This window comes from Sinohyriopsis cumingii, chromosome 19, assembly GCF_028554795.1.
Source record: "Sinohyriopsis cumingii isolate HCF-2022 chromosome 19, ASM2855479v2, whole genome shotgun sequence".
Lineage (NCBI taxonomy): Eukaryota > Metazoa > Mollusca > Bivalvia > Unionida > Unionidae > Sinohyriopsis > Sinohyriopsis cumingii.
Window position 1 is genome coordinate 67,892,458 of NC_142979.1, and position 26,186 is coordinate 67,918,643.

General features: G+C 35.6%; 1 protein-coding gene across 1 annotated transcript in view; it reads left to right on the forward strand.

Annotated features, from left to right (window-relative positions):
- The first annotated feature begins 16,190 nt into the window (after positions 1–16,190).
- LOC149775885 (uncharacterized) overlaps positions 16,191–26,186 on the forward strand; it is a 39,122-nt gene continuing 29,126 nt past the window's right edge. Inside the window, exon 1 of the mRNA XM_089943074.1 lies at positions 16,191–16,273. The gene's annotated coding sequence lies outside the window, so the exon portion shown is untranslated. The remainder of the gene's footprint in view (positions 16,274–26,186) is intronic.

Here is a 26,186-nt window from a genome sequence, read left to right on the forward strand (position 1 = left end):
ATTCGCATGCTTGGTCATCTGCGGTGACGATATTTCCACGAGATCGTGTTGTTAAATTCTATCCGGAAAATTCTGCAGCAGAATTATCTGCAGATTCTGATGAAGAAAATTCTGAGGATTTTGAAGATAATTCCACTACAAATAATTCTATTACAAACATGTTTAAATTTATTCACAAAATAAGTAAATTCGACCCGGTATCGGTGTGGTTATTTCGCAGCGAAGATGAATATGATCAGTTTGTACGACCTAACGGTGACGTGTATAGAAATAAATCATTACATGACTCGATGAGTTAATTAGCAGATAAATATTCGATGAACTCCGAGCAATTATTAACAAATTGTTTTACTGTTCCATCTGTTGCTGCTCACGCTGCTAGAGAGAAAAATCTTTGGAAGCCAACCCGAAAAGAAGTTTTTAAAGATGTCCAGATGAGTTGTGTTGAATATGGTCACGGCGGACTGTGGAACACAATATGATATCTGTTGACATGGCGGCGTGTTATCCTGGAAGTTTCTTAGGATTAGGTGATTGTGCTAAATATTTCGCTCAATTTGGGCATCCTTGAAGTGAGATGACTCGAGTAGCAATTAATGGTCCATTACTGGATTTTCCTTTAACCGGATTCGCCGGTGTCGTATCATTTAAATTTGCTGAAAATTTACATAAAATATGTTACGTCTGGTTTGGTAAACATTTTTCATATCAACGATGGGTTCATACAGCGTTATTGCGATATATGTTAGATTCAGCCATGTTAACGTCGTTGATAGTTAGTGAAGCAATTATTTCGTATAAGAAACAAACTAGAGTCTGGTTGCCAACCGATCACGACGAAAAAACCGCTGAAGATTTAGGTAGAAAAATAATCGGTAAATTTACTCAAGGTGGTGCTTATGATCACAAACGACATCATTCTAGGCTAATTATGGACGACGCTGAATTAGATTTTATAATTGCTGATACCGCATCGAAAGGTATATTTTGTAACCGAGAAACAATTTATGTCGAGGAAACAAAATTAGGCACCGTAGTTAATTATCTTGACGGAGAATCACCGCAATACACTCATTTAAGATCATCGATGCTTGCGTATGTAAGTATTAATTTACTTTCGATGATAAATAGATTTCCTGATCGCATAGTTGGAGTAGCTACAGATTCATTCTACATCGACGCTAAGTACTCGTCGTCGTTAGAAAATTTAGTTGGTGATGGTGCATGGGGCACCTGGAGAATAAAAAACGAAGATATTCTTTGTTATTGTGTATCTGCTGATGTCGTTGATAATGACGAATATCATCAAAATACAATGACAGAAATTTCTTCATCACCATGTGTTTACGATCCGATTTCGAGGCATAAATTCGTGTACGTGAACGGCTCGGGCAGTTCAGGTAAAACGACTCGAGTAATCGAATTATTTAAAAACTCGGACTTAATTGTGTTAACGCCGATGCACAGACTAGCGAAAGAAATGAAGCAACGTGGCGTTAATTCTTGCACTTATCACAGCTATTTCAAATACAGCGGCGGTACATGGACATCATCGCGAATGGGCGAAAAATATATAAATAAAGTTATTGCCTTTGACGAAATTTGCACAGTTCCGTTAGAAACATTAAAATTATTTCTAGATTGGTTATCGCTGAAAAATACCGCCGTGATAATGTGCGGAGATCACGGTCAACCTAATCCGATTAACGGTGTATTACCCCATAACTGGTTAAAGAATTTTGTTGATTATTATGAAGAAATTAATACCGATTATAGATCTCTTGATGAATCATTAACTGAGTTGAAGAAATTAATTCGATTACAACCAAATAAAATTCAATGCGACGTAATGAGAAAAGTAATTAACGAAACATCAATGAAAAATTTTCTAAATTTATGGCGGCCAGATCATTTGATCGTTGCCTGCAGAAAAATAGTTCGTGATAATCTTCAACGAGAATTATTTCAACTACAACGTAAGAAATTTCCGTTATTACCAGTACCGTTGTGTCATCGGCCGGCAGATACTCGACGACAAAATATTGACGTTGATGTACCGGGTCGGGGGAAGAAAAATTTAGTATTAAATGGTATTGTCGCTGTTGATATTAATCTCGTCGACGATGCGTTAAACGCAGAAAAATCCCGGTGGAAGCTAGGTTATGGTATGACGATTAACTCATCGCAGGGACTGACTATTTCAGACACAATTGTTTGGATTGTTGATGATCGCATAGAATGGTCAAATTTAGTTTATTTAGCCGTATCTAGAGTTAGAAAATTATCTCAGCTACGACGAATTGTTCTAGACGCAGCGGTAATTAACGATGAAACATCCGAAGATGTGATTGAGAAAAAATTATCTAGTTATGAGCGATACGACAAAACAAATAACTACAAATTTGACCTAGATATTAACGATGTAATACTCATGAAAAAACAACAAGATGATCACTGCGCAGATTGTAATTGCATAATGTCATGGAAATATCAAAAAAATGATCCTAGACAATTTACCGTCGATAGAAAAAATTATAATCTCGGTCATACACGAGAAAATGTTACATTAGCGTGTTTAGAATGTAATAGACGCGTTATTTGAGTGATTTAGGTGGTAATTGAGTATCTGCATGAATTATTTGTAATTCTTCGCGAGTAAATCCACGCTGAGGAGCTAACGAATCAAGAATATAAACTGCCGGTCTTCCTGTTGATCTTGTTACGGAAGATATTTTATGTGATGTTACGCTAAAAACGGGATCAGTCGCTCTCTTCCTGCCACCTTCAGCCTCCCCAGGTTTATATAAATACCTGACGATGAAACTACCTAGAACGGGTCGTGTTGAAAAATCACGCCTTATTATCGGTATAATTTTTTTTGTAATTGCAATTGCTGGCCTCATTTTTATTGTTCTTGTTATTTCGTTATTAATTGCGTTAATTACATCTGGTAATCTCTCTACCCACTCCTGAGATCGCTCATCAGAGATGAATTCTCTCGCATATTGATATCCACATAATCGCTTAGCTAGTGTTTTATTAAATCGTTCAACAATTGCTTGATTTCGGTGAATTGCGGTGTGACCGCGCCGTATATTTGTATTATTTTTTTTTTCATCAATGATGAAACAGCACCAAGAAACTCTCTTCCGGGATCAACCTGAAGTAAATTTGGCCAAGTCAGAGGTCCTTGTTGATAAATTCTATTAAATGCGTTTGCAACTTCAGTAGCTGTTTTAGTTGCTAACGGCTCTGCTTCTTTATATCTGCTAGCGATATCATCAACCGTCAACACGTATTTGTAGGTTTTACCGTTAACGGTGTCATGAAGAAGAAACATAATATCGGCCTGATGAACTTCGTTAGGTACGCTGACATCAGAATGTGCGTGTTCAATTCTTTTGGGCGGAGGAAGATACATTTGCCAAACAGCCTGCTTAGATAACCACGATGCCGCCACGGGAATTTTTACCTTAGCGGCTTTTGCAAGTTTGCTAATTGCTGCTTTGCCTCGCCAAAATCCCCGCGGAGAATAATAAATTGACTCCATTATTATTAATTACCTGCACCGAACACTAATTTACCTTTCATCGCGGTATTAATTAACCAACTAGCTAATCTTTCTTTGATAGATTTATTAGGAATAGAATTTAGCGCGTGAATCAAATTTACATCCGCGAGATGTCTTTGTTGTAAATCACCACTCCGATAAGCGATATCATGAATAAGACACGCATCATCGATAGCATTTACCGGATCTTCGCCTGGATTTGGATTATCGTTACTGTCAAGTCTAATATCTAATCGAGTACCAGGACCGCAATAATTATACCCGGGTAAATGGTTTTCTTCAGGATACTTTTCCCAAGGAGCACCAGGTATTGATTTTAATTTTGTAGTGATATCACCGACGTGTTTCTTTTTTCTTTATAGGTTTTATTCGAGTTGATTTTGTTTGTCCAGACAAAATAAATCTGAATTTCTTTGTTCCACATTTTGCGCATGCACCAGTCATTGCCGATCTTTTATTGCGCGTCGTAACTTTAGTTAGGCCTACCGTTGGAGTGCGTGAACGACATTTTACACAATATAAATCCATAAATATTATTATATCATGAATGTAATTGATTTTTCAGCCACAAAAAAAACGCGAACAGGTTAAACATCATTCCGCGTTACCAAATTCGATCAGAATGATAATAATAGGACCATCTGGGTCTGGTAAAACACAGTTATTGTTAAATTTGATAATGCGGTGGCTAAAATAGGATAAATTATATTTAGTTGCACCATCTGTTGACGATCAGCGATGTTATCAGGCATTAAAAGATTTCAACCAAAACGCATCCGAAATAAGCGATAACGTCATTGAATTTATCACCGATATCAACGAAGCACCATCTGTGGAAGATCTTGACGGAGAAATCAATAATTTAGTCGTGTACGATGACGTAATGTTGGATAAACAAGCAAATCCAGCCAGGATATTTTCTCGCGGCAGACATAAAAATACAGATGTAATTTATGTAACTCAGCGATATACACAAATACCAAAGGTAATTAGAGATAATTGTAGCATTTTAGCGGTATTTAACGGTGTTGACACGCACACGCTAAGAAATATTCATCAAACTTGGTGTAATGGTGACATGAATATTATTAAATTTAAAAATTATTTTAGTCGTGCTCAGTCAACTCCACATGGATTCATAACGATAAATTTACATGACCCACGATCACGATATCGAATCGGTCTCGACCAAATATTTTAAAAATATAATTTGCCCCGCCACAGATGTCACGCTGATACACATATATGTCACGTGGGTCTGTTCGATCAAAAATAACACCCCGTAGCAGCCTTCAAATTTGGAAATAAAAGTTTCAGAAAATTATTATTTCGCAGGAGCTTTCAAAGTTGGAAATAAACTTGGTCTGTTCGCCCCTTCTGCTGCTAGATGTAAAACTTCTGTAAGGAAGGCAGTTAAATCCCTAAATATTGAGACCGGTGAAGAAACAATATTTCAGTCAATGACCGCGGCTGGCAGGTATTTCGGTATTCACTCGCAAGGGGTACAACGTGTTGCAGATAATATACAAAAATCAGCGTTTTCACACAAGTATGAAAAATGGATTTTTTCATTTTGTTATATTAGATAACTCTGCCGCGGATAGGTAACGCGATTGATTAGAGTTATTATTGTCCCTTGATTTGCCAAGGGTGATAGAATTCAGAATACTTGTAAATAAATATTGTTTTCATTTAAACCACCGCGATCATACAATTTAAATATGTACATGATAATTGACATAACACATTAAAGAAAATATTTCACTTACCTCCGTAAACTTAAGTCCAGACTGTCTAGAAAGTCCCTGATTCTCCATCTTTATAGTTATACACACAATATTTCCAATTAATCATTGTGTAAGTTCCCAAAATAACTCACTGAAAACATTATAACTATAGACGGAGAATTTCGACTTCCTGATCAGTCTGGATTTTCCAGTGACTCATTGTGTAAGATCCCAAAACTCACTGAAAACATTATGTGTATAATAATAATAATAATAATAATAATAATAATAATAATAATAATGAGGACTTTGTATAGCGCCTAATCTTTAGAAGCTCTAAGCGCTTTACAACATTAGACAACACCTACAAGATAAAAAAAAAACATAATAATATTATTACAAAAACAAACACCATGAAATTAGAAAAACATTACAAAATAAAAAACATGCTGAGAATATTTCAGGTAGGAAACATTATTAGGTCTTTAAGTTTGTTCTTGCAGTCCAAATAAGTGAGTTTTGAGAGCACTCTTGAATGTGATCACTGTGTCTTTGTGTCTAAGTTCAGTGGGCAATTCATTCCACGTTGCTGGGCCCTGGTATGCAAAAGAACGCTGTCCATATGACTTTGTTTTCATAGTGGGAATAATGAGTATACGATTGTCAGAAGATGAGCGTAAGTATCTTGCTGTTGTGTACACATGGGTGAGGTCGGATAGGTATGTTGGACTATAGTCCGACAGTGAAACGTAGCACAGAGGACAAATTTTGTGTTTGATTCCGGATGGAATGGATAACCAGTGTAGGGTACAGAGCAGCGGGGAGGTGTGCTCTGATCGTGGTACTCTAAGTATGATCTGAGCAGGTGTGTTTTGAACCTTTTGAAGTTTCTGGAGTAGATATTGAGTTGAACCAGACAGAATTGAGTTACAATAGCCTAGTCTTGAAAGTACTAATGAACACACAAGTGTACAAGCTGGGATAGAACAACCTTTTCTAAGATATTTTTATCTGAACGGGAGATTAGAAACTGGGCGGTAGTTTTTTAAATCGTTATGGTCTAGTGTTGATTTCTTCAGCAGAGGCTTTACAATGGTAGTTTTGAAAAATGATGGGAATTCCCCGGATGAGAGAGGTATTAATAACATCAGTTAGTGAAGGCAATACTGCATCTAAGCACTCAAGCAGCAGTGATGTTGGAATTGGATCAAGTTCACATGACTTTGGTGCACGCTTCATCACGATTGTACGTACGAAATCCATAGAGACAGGTTCAAATGCTGCTAATGGTTGCCGCTCAAATTCTGTATCCCAACTGTATGGTGACGACGAGTCAATTGAAATTGTGGTGTCAAGCTTATATCTAATGGTTTGTACTTTGTCACGGCAGAAATTTGCAAACATGTCCGGAAGGACGACTGGAGAGAAGGTAGTTGGAAGTGGTGTTGATTTGTTCTTTGACATTAGCTTGTTAGTAATCTCGAAGAGCTCTTTGCAGCTGGAACTTTCTATGATCTTAGTAGTGTGGTGGGCTGATTTCGCTGCATGGACTATATTTATGACATTCTTGTTAGCGACTTCATAGATTTGCTTATGAATAGTGAGTCTGGTGGAAAGCCAGAGCCTCTCAGCTTTACGGCGGTCTCTTTTAGCAGTGCGAAGCTGGTCCCCAACACTGCTATACCATGGAGAACACGTTTGAATTGATACTCTGCACTTGGTAGCTGGGGCATGTTTGTCAAGCAATGAACTCAGACAGTTATCGAGTTGTTCTGCGGTAGGAGGTAAGCAAGTTGTTAGGTTAGCTTGGATGTCGTGCATTAATTTGGTTCTATTTATCATACGGAGGTTTCTCTTAGTAGCAGATAAAGGTGGAGGGTTAGGGGACTGATACGTCCAGATGACATATAATGCAGAGGTGATCTGATACAAGGTCATGGGATACCAGGGAGGACCGTAGAATGTTATCATCAGGTCTATGAAGAATCCAGTCTAGAATGTGACCATGTTTATGGGTGGGTTGGTTAATTGACTGTTTGAGGTTGAAAACATTAATGGAATCTATGAGTTTTGATGTATTTGAGTTTCCGGGACAGTCAAAGTGAAAGTTGAAATCTCCAAGAATAATCAGGTTGCCACCTATCGAATTTCCATACTCCAGGAGATTCGGAAACTTCTCCAAAAAGAGAGAGTAAGCCAGCTTGTTTTTTCTACTAGGAGGAGGGCGGTAAAGGCAGAAAAAATGGACTGACCTTTGCTCCAGTGTGAGTGTGGTTTGGACTAGTTCAAACGATGTGTGGTCGAAATTGAATGTTGTTTTGTAGTTAAGACGTTTTATCATGGAGTTCTTTATGATGACAGCAATTTCACCTCCGCGAGAATTACGGGGGAACGACTTGATGGAGTAACCAGTGGGTGTCAGATCCGCACACTTGGGTTCATCGCCTGATGCTTTAAACCATGTTTCTGTCAGGAAAAATATGTCAACATCTTGGTCGTTGATAAAATTAACTATTTCTGTGCGCTTTTCCGGTGGTCCTACGGACTGGGCATTGAATAATGCAATGCGTAGAGGTATTTCTTGGATAGTTGACACAAAGGTTGACGAATTAATAGGTATTTGAATTAGGTTATCTAAATTAACGGTCGAAATTTCTTTAAATTGTTGAGCCGAAATAAGGAGGTAACTGGGATTATTCTTCCTGTTCTACGCCGGACAGCTTTGAATAACTATAGACGGAGAATTTCGACTTCCTAGTCTGTTTGGATTTTCCAGTGAATCATTGTGTAAGTTCCCAAAACTCACGGAAAATATTCTTTGTATAACTATAGACGGATTTTGTGTGAGTTTCCAAAAATAACTCACTGGAAATATTGTATATATAACTATAAAGATGGAGAATCAGCGACTGAATTTTACGAAGGTAAGTGAAATATTTCCTTCAATAATCTAGGGTTTGTCTTTTACACAATTTTATTATATTACATATTTGAGAAATATAATTAAAAGATATATTATATACTGCATAATAAACTATGAAAATATCAATGATATTATTTCCGCAATAGAAAAATTAGAAAAAGACGGCATAAAAATATCTGATGAATTAAATCATGAAATACTGTCTCATTTTGAAACATTATTAGAACGTAAATAGGAAGGGGATACACACTACCATTGGAATACAGGTTCGTAAAACGAATTCAAGATTCCATGTTTCAATCGTTGTCTACTGTAAAGGAAAGTGAAGTGAGGAAATTTCTCTCTCTCTCTCTCTCTCTCTCTCTCGCAATAGAAAAAAATAGTGTTCCTGGAAGTCGCAGACCTTTACCTCGATGAGTTTATGGAAGTCTTAAGCCCTGTCCCGTTGATAGTTTTAATGCCATTGCAACAGCGATTCCAACAGCACCTAACGCGTCCGCTTTTGCAACGGCTGGAGATTCATCGGCTATCAATGCTGGTATTGCCGCGAGAAGTGGAAATATACCGCCTGTTTTAACAGAATCTTTGATGGCTCCGGCGGAAAGTTCAAGTCGTATTCCAGTCCTGGATTGTTTGTCTTTATTAAGATGTTTAATTTGGCGTTATGTCAACGATAGCTTGTTTTAACCGCCTGTAATCTGACTGTTTAGCGTTAGTGTGGTTCCTGTTCTTTTACTGATGCGGATTGTAGCATTTTAATCTGACCAGGAGTCAGACTGACATTAGCGTGACGGTATGATGACATTTATAAAATACTCGTATTTTTAAATCACATATTTTCTACTGGTGCATCGATGACATGCACGTGCAACATGATTGTGTTCAAAATCCAACAATATTTCTTCAGAAGGTTCTTGATGTCCGTTTGTCCTCAAAACAGCTTCAGACACTCTAAATTTGTCAAATACCATTGGATTTCTTTGTTGATTGTTTAATCTAGCATTATTCTGAAGCGCGATAAATATATGCCGTGATGCTGTCACTCCCTGCTGTGATGCTATTTGCCACGTGAACAGCCCAGCGGCGTTAACTGGGGCGCTATCTGGGGTCATTGTATGCCATGACAGCAACGATTTACCGCCTACGTTCATGAAAGAAAGCAATCGCTGTTCCTCAGTAATCGATGGAGTCATTACTTTCATCCATAGCGACAGTTTGTTTTGTTTTGTTTTGTTAGTGTTACTTTACCAGCATCAACTCTATCAGCACGCCATATCGCATCGTTATCGGTGGGTTTCCTGACAAGCAGTATTGTGTGTTTAGCGCCGAAAATAACCTTTCTGAAATTTCTGCAAAATCCAAAATTATGAGACAGTGGAATCGCGCACGAAAACTGTTCATTGTCGTTTAGCATTGCTCGACGTGTAGTACATCCTAAGTTGTGATTTACATTCATTGATATCACTGCAGGTGTTTCTGTTTTTCCATCCGCGTTTCTCACATTACCCATGGTTACGTTTCTGTGCTCTGGGTGATCTGTTATGTCTTTTGCAAACATCAATGTTGGGCGTGCTGATCTCATGTAGTCGTCGGAGTATCTTGCAAGACCACGTATCGTTATGGCCACGTCGACATTTTCAAGACACTATTCCATATTTTTTCCGTCAATCTTGTGTATAGCACTGTTAAATAACGCCATTATGCCGTTGTTAACAAACCCAACTCGATCACCATCTCCCTATGCTGTATCATCTGCTTTTAAAATTCTACCTTCAACTTTGATGGAGGGTAGGAAATATCTACTTGTATCCTGAACTTGTAACTAGACTCTTCCACGTGAGTCGGTTACACGTGCATCATAAGAATAATACTGATAATCACGTATAGACTCTTCTTTGGGAACTGGTGCATCTGTGTTAAATGATGTGTCAGATATACGTTTAAATATTTTATTATAATAGTGTTTTTCCAAATGGTGGGTGGATTATTTACCGTCTGCGCCTTGTCTTTGTCCGTAGACCACTTCCCGCTATCAGATTTGCGGTTATGTTTTTTTTTTCTTCTTTTTCTGTCAGTGGCGACACATCTTGATTTATCAAGGCTGCTAGTTGTTTTATTTGCGGTCTGGTTTATTTTTTTACTGACATTCGCAGGCATAACCTCAGTGGATGGCAATTTTACTGGTTGTACCGTCTGACGTCTGCGTAATAGTCGTGCTATTCTGTCTTTGATTGCACTGAAGGCTTTACCAGCAGCATGTCGATAGCTTGCACTGATAATTGTTTTGCAATTGGTCCTGCTTTTGGGGTCATTCCTCTGAATAATCCCTGAACATCATCACCAAGTCCGTCTCCGTAATATGCTTCATATACAGGTAATCGTGAGTTTACTGCTCTGATCATTACAGGTCTGCGTTCACCATCGTGTATGATCATCTTATTTACTTACCATTTATCTAATCATTTAGTCACTGTAGTCATCAGTGAGTTCATCGATAAGTTCACGATAAATGTTAATATCCATGACACCGCCTGTGAACAATCGTCGACAAATATCAGCTGCTTCATTGATTGTTTCTGGAGAATTGTTACCGGCTCGTTTTCCTCCTATGAGACCTTCTAGTCGTTCTACATCGGACAGAATATTGTTAGGGCATGAAGTAACAAGACCACTTCCTGTAGTAAAACCGCTACCAGTAGCACTAGAAAGATCATCTGAAAAATACGTTTCTTCTTCTTTGGAAAATATTCTTCTTCTGTTTGTTGCAGTGGTGGAGAAAGTTGAAAGGAAGGCACTTGCTTAGGAGGTTGTCGCTGCAATTTTTTTTTTTTGGTTCTTTTTCGCTTTGTTTCTGTTCTCGTTTTTGTTCCCTTTCCTTTCGTTTCTGTTTTTGTTTTTTTTTCTTGTTCTTTTTGTTCTTTTAGTGTTTTATTATAACGTTTTACTCCTTCTGAATAAATTTTATAATCAGTATTTTCTTTGTCTATATGATCAACATTTTGTTTTATTTTAAACACCCAATCGTTCCATGTGTCACTATCTACTTTTGTAGCTTATTTGGGTTTTAAAAATTTATCTCTTGAATGATAATTTTCAGCAGCAAACTCAACAAACTTGGCTTTTTCCTGTCTATGTTTCAATTTACGTTTTAGTATTTCTTGTATACCCTCTATAGTAAATTTTTCCCTAAAATCAACTCCTCTTTTTCTCCTTTTTGGTTTTTCACCAAGTGTTTCTTCACCTTCATCTTCAAGTTGAGGAAATGGTTGAGGTTGAGCTGCAGCTATCTTTGCAATTTGTTCAGCAGTTTGTTTGACTGATGGAAGAAGACCCTCTCTAATGACTGTTGTAACTCCTCCGTAGCTTTGTAACAGGTCTAAATAATCGTGATGTGCCTTCTGTATATTCAACTTGAGATTCTTGTCTTGTTTGTAGTTTTCCCTTAACAGCATCTCTCAGTGGTAGATATTTATTAATTGCTTCTAATCGCTCTCGAGCTAGACGTGTTGTATAAGCTAAGCTTCTCCTGTTGTCATTATTTGATATAACTTTTTTAATTGATATCAGCAAAGAAGATGCTGTCTCGCCATCCCCAAACCCCCCAGTCACAGCCGCGATTTTTTTATTTTTTTATTTTATTTTCAGGAAGGCTTATTTTTTAGATTCGTGAGTGAGTCAGTTAGAGTTTTTGCCATTTTCAAGGAAGGCTTATTTTGTGATTTGGCATAAGTCAATTAGAGTCTGTTCACCCTCTCTGCTGCTTCGTGTGTCTACTCTACGTCAGCCGCCATTGTTTTTGCCAACGGACTTAACTGTTTCACTTCTTCATGTTAGAAGAATAAATCTACCTTCTTTTCCTCAAGTGGCACAATCTCTGGCAAAACAACAGTCTGTAATGGAAGTTACGGAGCAATTATGCGGTGGAGAAACCCTACTAAACCAACAAAATGAAGAATTATTTTCTTCGTATAAAAGAATTTCCTAATTGAGGTGTAACATAATTCATCATAAACAATGAGTAATCGAAATGACTGAAACTTCCTCGTGCTGCTTTTTACCGCTCCGCTACTTTATCGCCGATAAAACTCTATTTTCCTCAGTAAGAGCACCATAACGTCTTAAAGTCCTAAAATATTAGATTATTATGCATAATTTAAAAGCAGTGAAGGCTCGATGTTGCTAGCATTTTTCCACTGATGGCTCCCTTAAAACAATTAAAGGAAAAGCTGCTTCTTATTATATATCAGAGATGCACAACCCGTGGCCCGCTAACGTGTCCTGTCCTGCCCTCAGAGCAAATCAAAACAACACAGAAATCTGGCTGGTGAACAGTAATTTTATGAAAGAAATTAGTGTTTGCGGCCCTCGATTGGTCTTAGAAAATGCAATCTGGCCCTAGGCCGAAAAAGGTTATGCACCCCTGCTATATATAGACTTTAGAAGAGAGATTTACTTAGTTACCTATATAAATACGTATATATACACACTTAATATATTCGATAAGAAAATTGATGTAAAAAAAGAAATATCCATTGAAAATGGCCCAGACTTATTCCGATGAGATTTGAGGGTGCCTCATTTGACTTTATCTAGTATTCATATTGATGATATTCATAAATCTTTACGCATATCACAGGTTTAAATGCTATAGTTATCTGTCAAGAACTCAGAATTTCTGATTAAGCTGCATTGATTCACCTTATAAAGAAGATTTCAAACCTTTACAGATTTAAACAATATCGAACACATGTTTTAATAGGAAACTATATAAAACTATAAAATATTTGAGTCAAGAGTTTAATAACACCCTTAATATCACTATTGTCAAGCCGGATATCAAAAAAATTTCGAATTAAGAAAAACGGCATCAGTATGTGCATTGTCGAACTCATAATCAGGGCTGGGTTTCTTTCTTTCAAATGGCATATTTATTTACGGTGGATATAAATAATGGAACGAGAACATTTAACTAAAGGAAAGAAAAACTACCACCCATAATGTAAAAGCTTAAAAGATTAGACGTCAATAATTATAGTGTTCCGAATGAATCCCAGTGGTGTTCCAAATCAGTTCCAATACTGAATGTGCTCATTTGCCAGTAGTCTCGAATACTGTAATGTGCCAACAGTCTTAATATATCACAATGATGTAATCCAAAATGTCCTTCAGTGGATTCACGGTAATTCCAAAAAAGTGGTTTAATAGTCCTAAATCAATTAGCACTTTTAAATTCCAGTGATTAATTTGAAAAAATAAGTCCTCTAAAATTAAAACTGAACACAATAATACGACTAATTCCACTTTGGATGATAAGGTAGGTACGAGTAATCCAAATAAAATAAACCTTAATAAAAAAAAAACTTGATACATAATATGAAAACCAACATGAGGGTCAACAGTTCATTTCCAGAAGATTTTAAGTTATAAACAATTTTATATAGGTAGATCTCCAGCACTTTGTCGCCTTCACGAAACGGTCCATCATACTGTAAACAAAATTTGTTTCTTGAGAATTCTAAGGTCAGAATTAGAACTTTGTCCAGAATCAAACTTAGTAAACATGTTTATCCTACATTACATTATGCATGTAAGCCCAACTTATATCCTCAATTATGGACAAACGTCAATCACACAATATAAATTAAATATATAAACATATAATCATGAATAAGAGCCAACACACAATACAAATTTATTATACATCACAAAAACAAATATGTTTTAATTATACGTTATTGGAACACATCATGTAGTATAAACCAAACAAGTTATTATTACGGATTGGACCACATCATGTAGTGTAAACCAAACAAGTTACGATTAAGGATCGGACCACATCATGTACTATAAACCAAACAAGTTATGATTAAGGATTGGACCACATCATGTACTATAAATCAAATATCTTATAATTAGGTATTGGACCACATCATGTACTATAAATCAAATGTCTTATAATTTTGTATTGGACCACGTCATGTAGTATAAACCAAACATATTAGGATTAGGTATTGGACCACGTCATGTCTTATGAACTGAACATCTCATATTTAGGTACTGGACCACACAATGTAATGTAAACAAAACATTTTATAATTAGATATTGGATCACATGTAGCAGAAACCAAACATAGTATGATTAGATATTGGATCACATCATATAGTCTGAACTAAAAATCTCATAATTAGGTACTAGACCACACAATGTAGTGTGAACAAAACATCTTATAAATAGTTATTAGTCCACGTCTAGTAGTAAAAACTAAACATCTTATAATTAGTTATGTTGGAATACATTATGTGTGTTGACTCAAGCATATCTTAACTTCGTATTGAATTACATCAAATGTTTTAAAACTAAAACATTTTTGGGCTAGTCATTTCAAAGCAACTTATCAACGTCATTCCCGAAATAATTTTTACAAGAAATGCATAAAAAAATAAACGTTGTTAAAATAACGTTAAAATAGTTCGGTTCCTGGGTCAATGATTGAATGTATTTTATCAGTACATTTTCAACGATTATTGTACAGATTACAAATCAGTACTTGAGGCACCTTCATGTGTGATGATATTGGTTTAGACAAAGCAGGGAAATAAATTAGGTGCCATAGCAGGTATTGCTGAGGTGAAATTCTCACCTCATCTGCATTGTATAATCCCCAAAATGTCGTGTTTTAACGTATGTCTAATATGAAGATGTAATTCTAATAACAATTGAATAGCTATGGGTATCAGCCTGAAAAAAAAATATTTACTTGCATAAATTTAATCAGCATTATTTACTTACCTAGCAATTCAGCCATTAAAACAGGTTCGGCTTCACTATAATATAGAGCATGAGTGCAATCTCCTAGCATATTCCCTTCGAGTGCTATCTTTCCTGCGGCGGATGAAATTCATATTTCTCTGAAGACTTTAAACGTGCATTTTGTGTAATTTACATTGTAAGCTTAAACGCAGGCTCAGAACTCCAATTTGAAAGAAACAACATAATCATAGACTTTTGATATGACTGAAATTTCATGTATAAGCAGCTACACAACACTAGAATCTAAAATGGTTCATGCTTCATTCATCAATTTTCAAAGAAATTTTACTTAAATTCTTGAATTTAGGTCCTAGTAAACATTTTTGCTGGTTAGTGTTGTTTGTAATGACTAAGTGGCGAGGAAGCTGTTATAATGTACATCCCGTGATTTCAATTCCTGAGTTCACTGCTATCTGTATGAGTTTCCATTTAAACATTTAATATATTCTTTTGTTTGGTTTACTGATTCTACTCCTACTTTCTTGACATTATTCACTGAATACTTGCTACTCCTACTTTCTTTACGTTATTCACTGAGGACGTGCTAATCCTACTTTCTTTACGTTATTCACTGAGTAGGTGCTTCTACTTTCTTGACATTATTCACTGAGGACGTGCTACTCCTACTTTCTTTACGTTATTCACTGAGGACGTGCTTCTACTTTCTTGACATTATTCACTGAGGACGTGCTAATCCTACTTTCTTTACGTTATTCACTGAGTAAGCGCTATCCAACATTCTTTACGTTATTCACTATGTGTTACTCCTACAGTCTATACGTTATTCACTCAGTACGTACTATCCGTCTGAGTGTCGTTCGTTGCTATTTTTAAAGAAAACAACAGCCGTTATATTTATGTGCTATAATATAAAAATAAGATATTCCTATTCCAAAACGTATCTCATAAATATATAGCTTCTGTAGCTTGGAATAATAATGCGGGTTTTATAAAAATATATGATGCTATAATTTTCTAATTAGCTTGATTCGTTTGCATCCTAATACCAATTCAAAATCAGCAGCGTATGTTCTCTATCTCGGCCGAAGGAGTGTTCGATCGGGATTATGCACTGATCAATGATGTCATGTGACTTACTGAATATTGCTCACGCTCTAGAGTATTTTTATTCAGACCCTAGCAGAGAAAGTGTTACTAGTTTCATTGGACTTTATTTAGCAGCATGTTGGGAAGCTTAACTTGAGCCCAAAAGGAAACGTACCAGATGCCAGGACTAACAGGTAAGATTATGTGCTTACATACCTATAAGGTAGATTTTAACTTCATTTTAATAGGACGATAGGAAGCCTGGGTTATCAGAGAGGGTTGATCAGTTTTTAATACGACCATAATTGAATTTAACTTTCAGTTATTTTCGCTGGCGCCTCTAGCATCGCTCTTTTTTAAATATATCGATTTTATCCCCAACTTAAGTAATTTCGCGCACTTCGTAAATTTAAGCAAGAAATGCAGCAAAAGCCACTTGTTCCATCAATAAACATAATGATGCTTTTATGTTGTCTTATTTTAATAAAAGCTTTTGGGAAATAATATTCATTAATGCCCGTTCTTTTAGGGAATTATAATGATGGAAAGCATATGAAATACCCGAATTTAACTTGCGTTGTACAATCTTACAATAGAGTTCACAATTGCCATGCGTGTGCAACTGCTGATGTTCTCGTTTTTATTGTAAACGCATTGCACACTACCCACATATACACACATACACACAGACACATAAACACACAAACAAAAAAGAGTGGATGTTAAGTTTAATCTCTGCATATGGCATGTGCTAAATTATATATGCTAATCACGAACATTATTGATGATACACTACATGGAATACTTACATGATTCTATTCGAATAAATACCAGTCAAACTCAATAATAATTTTTTCTCGCTAAATGAAGTTATGTTCTGGTTAAATGTTTTAATATTGTCACAGAGTACACGACTAACTACTTGCTGTTTAGAATTATTTACGATTCGTCATAAAGATTAATGACAAAGTCAACAAATTTTGAACCAAACAGAAAGTATAGCTTGACATAAGATATTTTTCTTTTAACTCTTGATATTTAATTGTAATTTAATGAGAGATGTATAACGTTATAAAACTGATGATCAAATAAGAAGGTTAGAAGAAGACACTTATATGCAAGAACTGACGTGTACTTGTAGCTTATGCGCAAATGCAGATCATATATCTTAGTAAGGTTAAGAGTTCTTGTTAACGGCCTTTATATTGAATAATGTCAAGAACAAATTTGCAACGACACAAGACATGCCACAATCAGGTAACTAAAATCGTGCACCATATATAGTTCAAATACCAATTAAAGTGTTATTTAATCGAGTTATTAATCGATGATTGCCCGCACCTGCCTGGTTTGCAGTTGTGAATAGTGAGGTTTATATCGTCGTACAAAATTTAGAGACAACACGATAAGCGGAGTAATTTAGCGCACAATTCAACAGGTCACCGTTTATTGTGATAACATGATGCGGTATTATATATGCATATTTTTGTGATTAGAAGTATTTAGAAGGCATTGAAGACTTATGTTTTGTGTTCATGAAAAACTTTAGAATTAAAGCATATTGAAACAATTTGCGGATGTTTTCAAGCAAGTAAAGTTAACGATGTATGATTTTAGTCCTTGAGCTTATATTTTGTAAAGGTTGCCGTCGAAATAATGATTACATTCAAAGAAAACTGCATAACGTGCATTATTATATGCTCATTTTTGTTTCCCCGTTAACTTTACATTGTCAGAATTGTTCAATATTACCCGATACTGAACTCGCGCGACAATACACATACAGCATTCACGTGCATAAAGGAACTACTTTCTATTATAAACAAACAAATGGACGCAGACGCCAGCACTTTTGATTTGTACACAAATCATGTACACTCGCGTAAGAGGCTCTTTATGTTGTGGTTGTTTAAATTTGTTTCTGAATGAACTAAAACATGTTTCGTGGACTAAAAAAAAACCCAGCTGTTTTGACACATTCCGCGTTGATACAATGTTACGGATTTAGGCTAGCTACATTATATAACAGACGGAAGGTAAGGTCCTTACAAATAACATACAAGTGACAAGTCATATACTCTCTTCTTTAGCTAGTGATAAGAATGGCAAAATAAAATATACTTACAGTTTTACATCCTGAAGTTCCTCAAAATGTATTTTCTTAATTCTGCAAATCCGAATTACATGAGCCATGTCATAGGTTTTCAATCTGGATATCATATTTCGAAATTGTGCTGTAATTTCGATGATAAGTGCAAATGCGTCCTCCTTACTGCACTCAAAATGAAATAAGCATTAAATTCCATAGAGTCTTTTTGATAATTCCAATTGAAAGACTTCATATTTTTCCCACATTATGATTTGAAACATTCAATGACAGAAACAGAAACACATTTGGAGATGTAAACACGCTTCTCCAGCGCCACTTCAATCCGATGTATTTCATGTATAATTTGCACAGATGAATTCAGTCCAAAATCACAAACTTTCGTCGACTAGAAATAAAATACCAAAGTATATTCATTCCAGATCAAATGGAAAAGTTGCTGCAATGCGCATTCATTCACAATATGACTGCAAATTTCAAATTTAACCAGAATCGCCATTTTTTTATCGAAAGTTATGTCGTGCGCGCGACTAAGTTCAAATTTATCTGGGCGGAGTTATGTGTGCATTAATAATGATGTCATTGTGTAATGACAAATCTGCGCTTGTGTATTTAGTTTGGAATACGGCATTCATTCATTTACGTTGTTTCTTTTAGTGTATTTTGTTTATATAATTAAATCATAGGTAGAATAAAAAATGAGCATATAATAAAAAGGTTGCTGCATTTGTATGGGAAAATATGAACTCGTTTTGTCGGAAGGATATATTTCACTCCCAAGGTCGTGCAGTATTCCATCCCAAAACTCGTTCATATTTTCCCATACAAATGCAGTAACCTATAATTCCACTCCTTCCACATCATTCAATATAAAGACTTTAAAGCTTGTAATATGATTGGGAAAGGTGTATTACTATGCATATAGTGTTCGAATCAGCATTTCCACAGGAATAACGTTTGGGTAGGGATACCGTTGCAAGGAGAAATACAAAACGAAACACATAAACGTGAGTATATGCAGCTGTGCTTAGAATTCGAGTTAATCAACTTTCCGAAGAGAAGGCTTAGCTTTAATTCCTGTGAAAGTATAAGGGTATCTTACTCAAAAAGCGTACTGTGGTTTAAGATGTATACTTTATAATATATATGCTTTATACGTGAAACATACGGAACATTATTCTCCAAGTACTTTGCATTTTATATATTGGAAACTGCAATGTCGCTATTCACGAAGTAAAGTTTCACACCCATCATTTGCAGCTATACAGTTACAAAAGTATCCCCGATGTTTATTTGTTTTGTTAATGATGAGGTGTAATATAGTTTCATTGACAATACCTCTCTTGTATTAATGGAACTGGCTTATTCTACGAAATGAATGTTAAATAAATAAATATATTTCTTCGGTATGCTTAAGAAACACTGTTGAATATCACACGTCTCTTCGCCTAAAATATCACCCCACCACCACCACCACCACCACGCAAGTGTAATAGACAAGTTTATTATTCAAGTTTGTAAAGAACGTATATGCAGACTCTCCTATCAAATCTATGTTGATGAGACCAATGTATTTGATTATATTGTTCAGATTCAATAAGGCTTTATGGACTAAAACCTGTGAGTTTCGTCCATTATTCAAGTTAGACATCAAGACAAGTCTACATGATATGCTTCCCACCTTGTAAAGTTTTTCACACTCTGTGATAGATTCAGCTCCCGTGAGGATATATTTGTGGTGCATGCATTTAGTATTCATCGTAAAGTGTCAAGTATGAACCTGTTCCAGCTTATAAGCTTTGGGTTTTACAGGGACCAATATTAGGATCGCTTCTATTTATTCGTTATATAAAATATATTTCTTATTAAATCCTTGGTATTATTTGCTGATAATTAGACATTAAGACAAAAACATTACACATGCATTTAGAGTCAACTCTTAATTTTCATTGGTTCAGACATAAGACAGTGCTTAAGTCAAAGAACATTGTGCTCACCGTTGACAACAAAGACAGTGAATTACAAACCTTAATTGATTATCACTGAACATCATTATTTTCACAAAGACTAAAACATACAAATCGCGCAATAAATTAACAGTTAGAACAATATGTGATTCGTCTGAGACATTTTATATATAAATTATATAATAAACATTTTATATATAAATTATATAATAATAAGAAGAAATTTATAAATGTTACAAAAATAAAAGAAGAAGTATAATTACGTACTTATGAGTTACTTCAATTACACTTAGCATTACCCAAAATATGTTGGAATTGATATTAATTATTTGTATTCCTTTTATTCTATACAATGTTTTCATTAGTTCTAAAGAAAGAAACCCATTGGAGACATGTATCCTACAGTTGTTGTTCTGCAACAGATTAGTTACTAGTTTGAACATATTAACCTCCACGTAAACACTCAAACCATGCGCTCGTCTATACAGTATATTTCTAACTATTTTTAAAGGTAACATTATTTTAGAAAAAAAATTGTCAATTAAGCCAGTTATGTAAAATAGACACAAGTTCTTTCGTTTTTATAACATATACGCTAAGGACAAGTTATATTTTACAGATACGTTGTATCGATTGACATCGGCAATAATGACAAAACTCTTGAGAGGGAATAACCTGTATGAGACTAAGAATCAGTACGTAATTCATATATATCTTCCCCAAGCAAACATATATTACAACATAGGGCAGCCATTTCCTTCATAACAAGAGATAATTTAGAAGGTCTAAAAATGTTTATGTATAAGGTATGAACTTGATGGCATAGAACAGAATGGATAGATAAATAGTTTTATTTACCATTTAGTCTAACAAAATGCCCAAAATATTAGATGTTTTCCAAGTTAACATTTTGCATACAAGTTGTCCTTTGACTTACTAGATACGCATGAAACAAAACCCCGTATATATAGATTGAATGGCCAATAATAATTCCAACAAGTATATGTCGTTAACATATAATGTTTGGTCAATGCTCAGAATACGCAAGTGAACTACTGCTACTACCCTCGTCTTGTTACGAGACTTGTAAGGGGAACATGAGACAAAAAACTTCGATGATCTCTCTCTCTCTCTCTCTCTCTGCCACACAAATCTCTGTTTAATTTGTACTATGGGAAGGACATTAACTCAGCTATAGTACATGTGGCCCAACTATCCTTGCTTCATGAAATACAAATAAAGCATTAGGTGGCAGGGTCCAGTTTCGTAAATTGGCCCCTGACAAATTTATTAGCTTAATGCTATGGTGTGACTTTTTCAGCTATTATTGTTTACTATTTAAAGTTATGTATTTATTTGTGAACTAGGTGTTTCGGACTTGTGTTGTTCTTGAAAATGATGTCAGGCATGTACATCTTCCATAGTTACTCTGCAGTATGTTGACAGTGAAACACCAATAGTCGGCTAGGAAGAAGAGATAGCCTCCTATAGCATAAACACATGGGTTTAGGGCAAGTAGAATATCTCAAAAACGGCTTGGATGACAACTATTTTCACTTGCATCTACCTGTTTAGTACACACTGTTTTGCAGAATAGTCATCTAGGAAAATGGCCTGTGTTGGCACTGTAAGCATCACATTGTGTCAAAAAAGACCTTCGAACATGAAAATTGCAGGTAGAAATTTGGGATTGGGGTGCATAAACTTCTTCTGCTATAAACTGTCATTGACTTCTTTGGCCAAGTGGATAATATTACATGATTTGTTTTAATATAGGTATAAAAAATATGGGTTTTTTCGACCTTACTTGTGTATTTGATTTTTTATGATTCTTTATACTACGTCGCTGATTGAGACATTAAATTTGTACATAAAACCTGACCCCTGCCCCTTAGTGGCACACCCTGTCGGTCTATTCTGCACGTCATGTAATTCTGCACAAAGATACGTCATTTATGTAAACATTGGATCACGTGGTTTTATTTCGTCGAAAATCCAATTTGCATCATGAAAGAACGATCGCCCTTTCATTAAGGAAAGTGACGTTCATAAAGTGTACAAAAATATCCCACATTTATATTTCAAATGCATGTGAATATGTGATTTCTAAATGTAAACATGAAGACTCATTCCACGACCTTCTTGAACTTGTACCCCCCTCCCCCCCAAAAAAAATATTTAATATTTATCTATTAGCATTGTATAAATAAATACATTATTTAAAAGATAGAAATGCTTACCTTAGAACAAGACTGCATTTTAATCCAAGTTTCAAAATTTTCAAAGCCATGCACAGAACGGCCCACATATTGCGAGTCATGAAAACAAAGAGGTGGTATCCCGTGTGTCTAAAATTAGTATTATTTTGAGCAGAATGATCCGGTGACAATTGTCGCTTTCAAGTGGTGAGAATTGCAGTGTTTTGTTTTCGTCAATTGGTCCCATTCGGTATGCGTTTTGCGCCAGTATTGGTGATGGAATCGTTACATGCGCAGAGAAGCCTGAGAGTGTATATAATTTGTGCCTGAATATTTTTTGTTACGTACAACAGAACGCTATTTGTTAAAATTGACATCTTAGCTGAATGTTCTATAATTTTTCGTTTGCGTATAATTCAATGTGAATATTAAAGGCAGTGTCAGATATTCAAATTTCGTTTAGGTAGACCGCGCATTGCAGTTAATTGTCTTCAATATTTTCGAATTTACAGATTGCTTTTTCCACACAGGAGCACCACTAACTCGTTATTTTGTTTATAAAAAATTTCGGAAAGGAAAAGTTTTGTACATACCAAATGAACCTGTGTGACAAAGAGACCAGTGCATTTCTCGTCAATGACAATATAAGAGACTGGTTCAGAACTACGTTTGCAGTCAGACAGGGGTGCTTTATGTCATCCACTCTTTCAACATTTACTGGAAAGGATTTTTCCAATGCATTTGAAGACCACAATGTTAGTGTCAGTGTTGGAGACAAAACACTCACCAACCTGCTCTTTGCTGATGATGTTAATGGCTTAGCACGAGAAGAACAACTAGAAACCATATTGAACCATCTCAACTGAGCAATCACTATAGTATTGAATGAAGATCAGTGCTGAAAAGACAAAGCTATTGACAAACAACCCGAATGGCATCCAAAAGGAAATAAGAGTGAATGGCCAGAAGCAGAGCAAAGCTACAAGCTTCAAGTACCTGGGTGTTATCGCCTCTGATAAAGGTTCCAAACATTAGGTTCTTTCCATGATTCCTCAGACAACAGCTGCACTGAGTAGCATGAATCCTTTTGGAAGGATGGTAACATCATGCATGTGTATAAAATCAAGCTTATGCGCTCTCTCGTCGTGTCCATATTCTTGTACGCATGTAAAACATCGACCCTGACATCTGAGCTAGAGAGAAGAATTCATGCCTTAGAAATGAGATGTTATCGAACGATCCTAAACATCTCATACTTAGACCACGTTTATAATTAGGAGTTGCGCATTAGAATCCAAAATGTAATTGGATCTTAGGAATATATGCTCACCACTGTAAACAAAAACAAAGTAAGGTGGAATGGTCACGTCCTAAGTTCATCTGAACTGTCAAAGACAATCCTACATGGCAGTGAGAAGAAAGATAAAGCAAGCCACATACATACATACATACATACATACATGCATACATACATACATACATACATACATACATACATACATACATACATACATATATGAACAACAGTTCGTTAGCTAGAGATGTGTTCTTTAGGATGTGTCTAATGGATGTTAGTTTTATGTTAGGTATGCCTCAGCTGCAATTTTTGTTTCAGAGACATTTACCAACGTGATACTTTTAAGCAGCCTCCAATTCTGAACAATACGTTAATACTGTTTTCCTTCTGAATCACAGTTCTGAATATTCTCATCTATGACATCTTAAGATGTGCACGTTTCAAGTTATTATAATAAAAAACAGCAATAATTGAACGTGCTCACAACCAATCACTCAAACAAGATTTCAGAGTGTGATACCACGCTGCGTAACAAAATTATCTCCCCTGACATTTTAAAACTTAAAAGATCCCAATATGGCTCTGTTTGAATATTTTCTGGTGTTTATGTTAAGCCGTCATCCTTTTTATTATCTTTATTTCTAAACGTCAGTATCACATTAACGCAAAGGAATTAAAGTGGATTTCGGTAATTGTACATCAAAATCAAAACCAAAATCGACTAGATATTCTGTCGATACTGTTTCGTAACATAAACATCTCTCTCTCTCTCTCTCTCTCTCTCTCTCGCCAGCGCCAGCATAGGCAGTGTGTGTGCGTCTATTTATTCACCATGTGTGTTATTTAATATTTTAATGGAATAGATTTAAGGACCAATCCTACTGGAGTAAAAGATGTAGTGGTTGACTGCATGATGAATGCTGAATGCATACGAGAAAATTTCCCGAATCATGCAAGCCAAACACATGGGCACAATACTTTTTTCTAGTTAGAATATGTCACAATAATATTCCAATGAAAGGTCGAACAGAAAAGTCATTCTATACATACTTGAAATTCCAACTGGCAGATTGGTATCTCTAATCGAAATTGATCTTATTTTTGGGAAAGAAGCGTCTATTGAAATTAACTTGGACTGGTTCCAAGAAGGTTATACTGAGCTTTATATAGTTTGGCCAAGCATCCACAGTGGGACCGGTCATATCATAGATTCTGTTACAGTTTATATGCAAAATTAAGAATGAAATAATTTTCATGCTGTCATTAGGTTACCTCTTTATCCAGTTCTCCAGATCGCAGTGCCCTGTAAACTTTTCTCATGGTTGGTTTCTCTTAATAATAAAAATATTTCATGAATGAATAAAAGGTTTAGTTATTACCTTTGCTAACCCTGTTTTCATTCTTCGTGATGAAAAGATAAGTAACATTTTGATACATAGAAAACTGGCAAGAAGAGATACTGTCGAACGCATCAACTCATTTAAATAAAACTGGCATGCTTAAATGAAGTTGAAAGGAATTTTGAAGTCAGGACATGAACTCAAGGAAATTGTTCCACATTTTGTAGTAAGGACTTGAAAGTGAGACAATGGTAATTTTTTTTTATATCGACCAGAAAAGAGCCATCATACAACATACAACACAGAGTGGTATAAAGCATTTACAAAGAACGTGATAATATGATTCCCAAAACACTGACGAAACAAATATCACAATACTACAACTTTGGATCACGAGAGGGACATATGCAAACAAGTGATTTAGGTAGAAATCAAAACACCTTCAAATTGCTGCTTAGATTACATATTGATGTTTGTGCGCTCTTTTCATGTCAGATAAAATAAATGTGTGCACATGTGAGGAACAAAGAAATAAAGTATCAAATCATATATTTCCAAGGTGAAGAATTAATCTTATTTCCACAAACAGTCGTCTATTTTAAGTAACTGTTCAACTGTTAATGAGTTCTTCTAAATAAATGAATAGTTGAAAGTAACCGCCTATCAGGAATTATTTGCTTACGCAAGAAATTAATAGGGAACATTTATTAACAACAAAAAAAAAGTTCTTTAATCAACGCGAGCACTGCTTTACAGGTACATTTCCGCGGAGCTTTCTTATTGGAGCACTATCTTCCCTGCCCTCAGTGAAATCAATATTTCTATGAGGACATAAAATGGTGCAAACTATGTAATCGAGATGATGTCGCTTTGTTTAATAAGCCATTTGTGAAAGTTACTGCATCTCTCCAGACCATATGTTTTTAAATCTCTTCGGGCATAAAGGCTTAACTCGTGGTCATAACCCCTTCATTAAAGATCACTCCGTAAGGTTTCAGTTATCATCAAAATTTAGAATATTCATGAGAAAGAATGCATTAGATGGTCTTGATATGTTCAAGCTATCATAAATTATACTTTCTGTCTGATCACACATTTTGTGCTAAATGTTTTGACGTATCTATTGGAGCCAGAAATCTGTATGAACTTGTATTTTATTTGCTCCGTGTTAATAGTACAACGAACTACTTTCAATTTC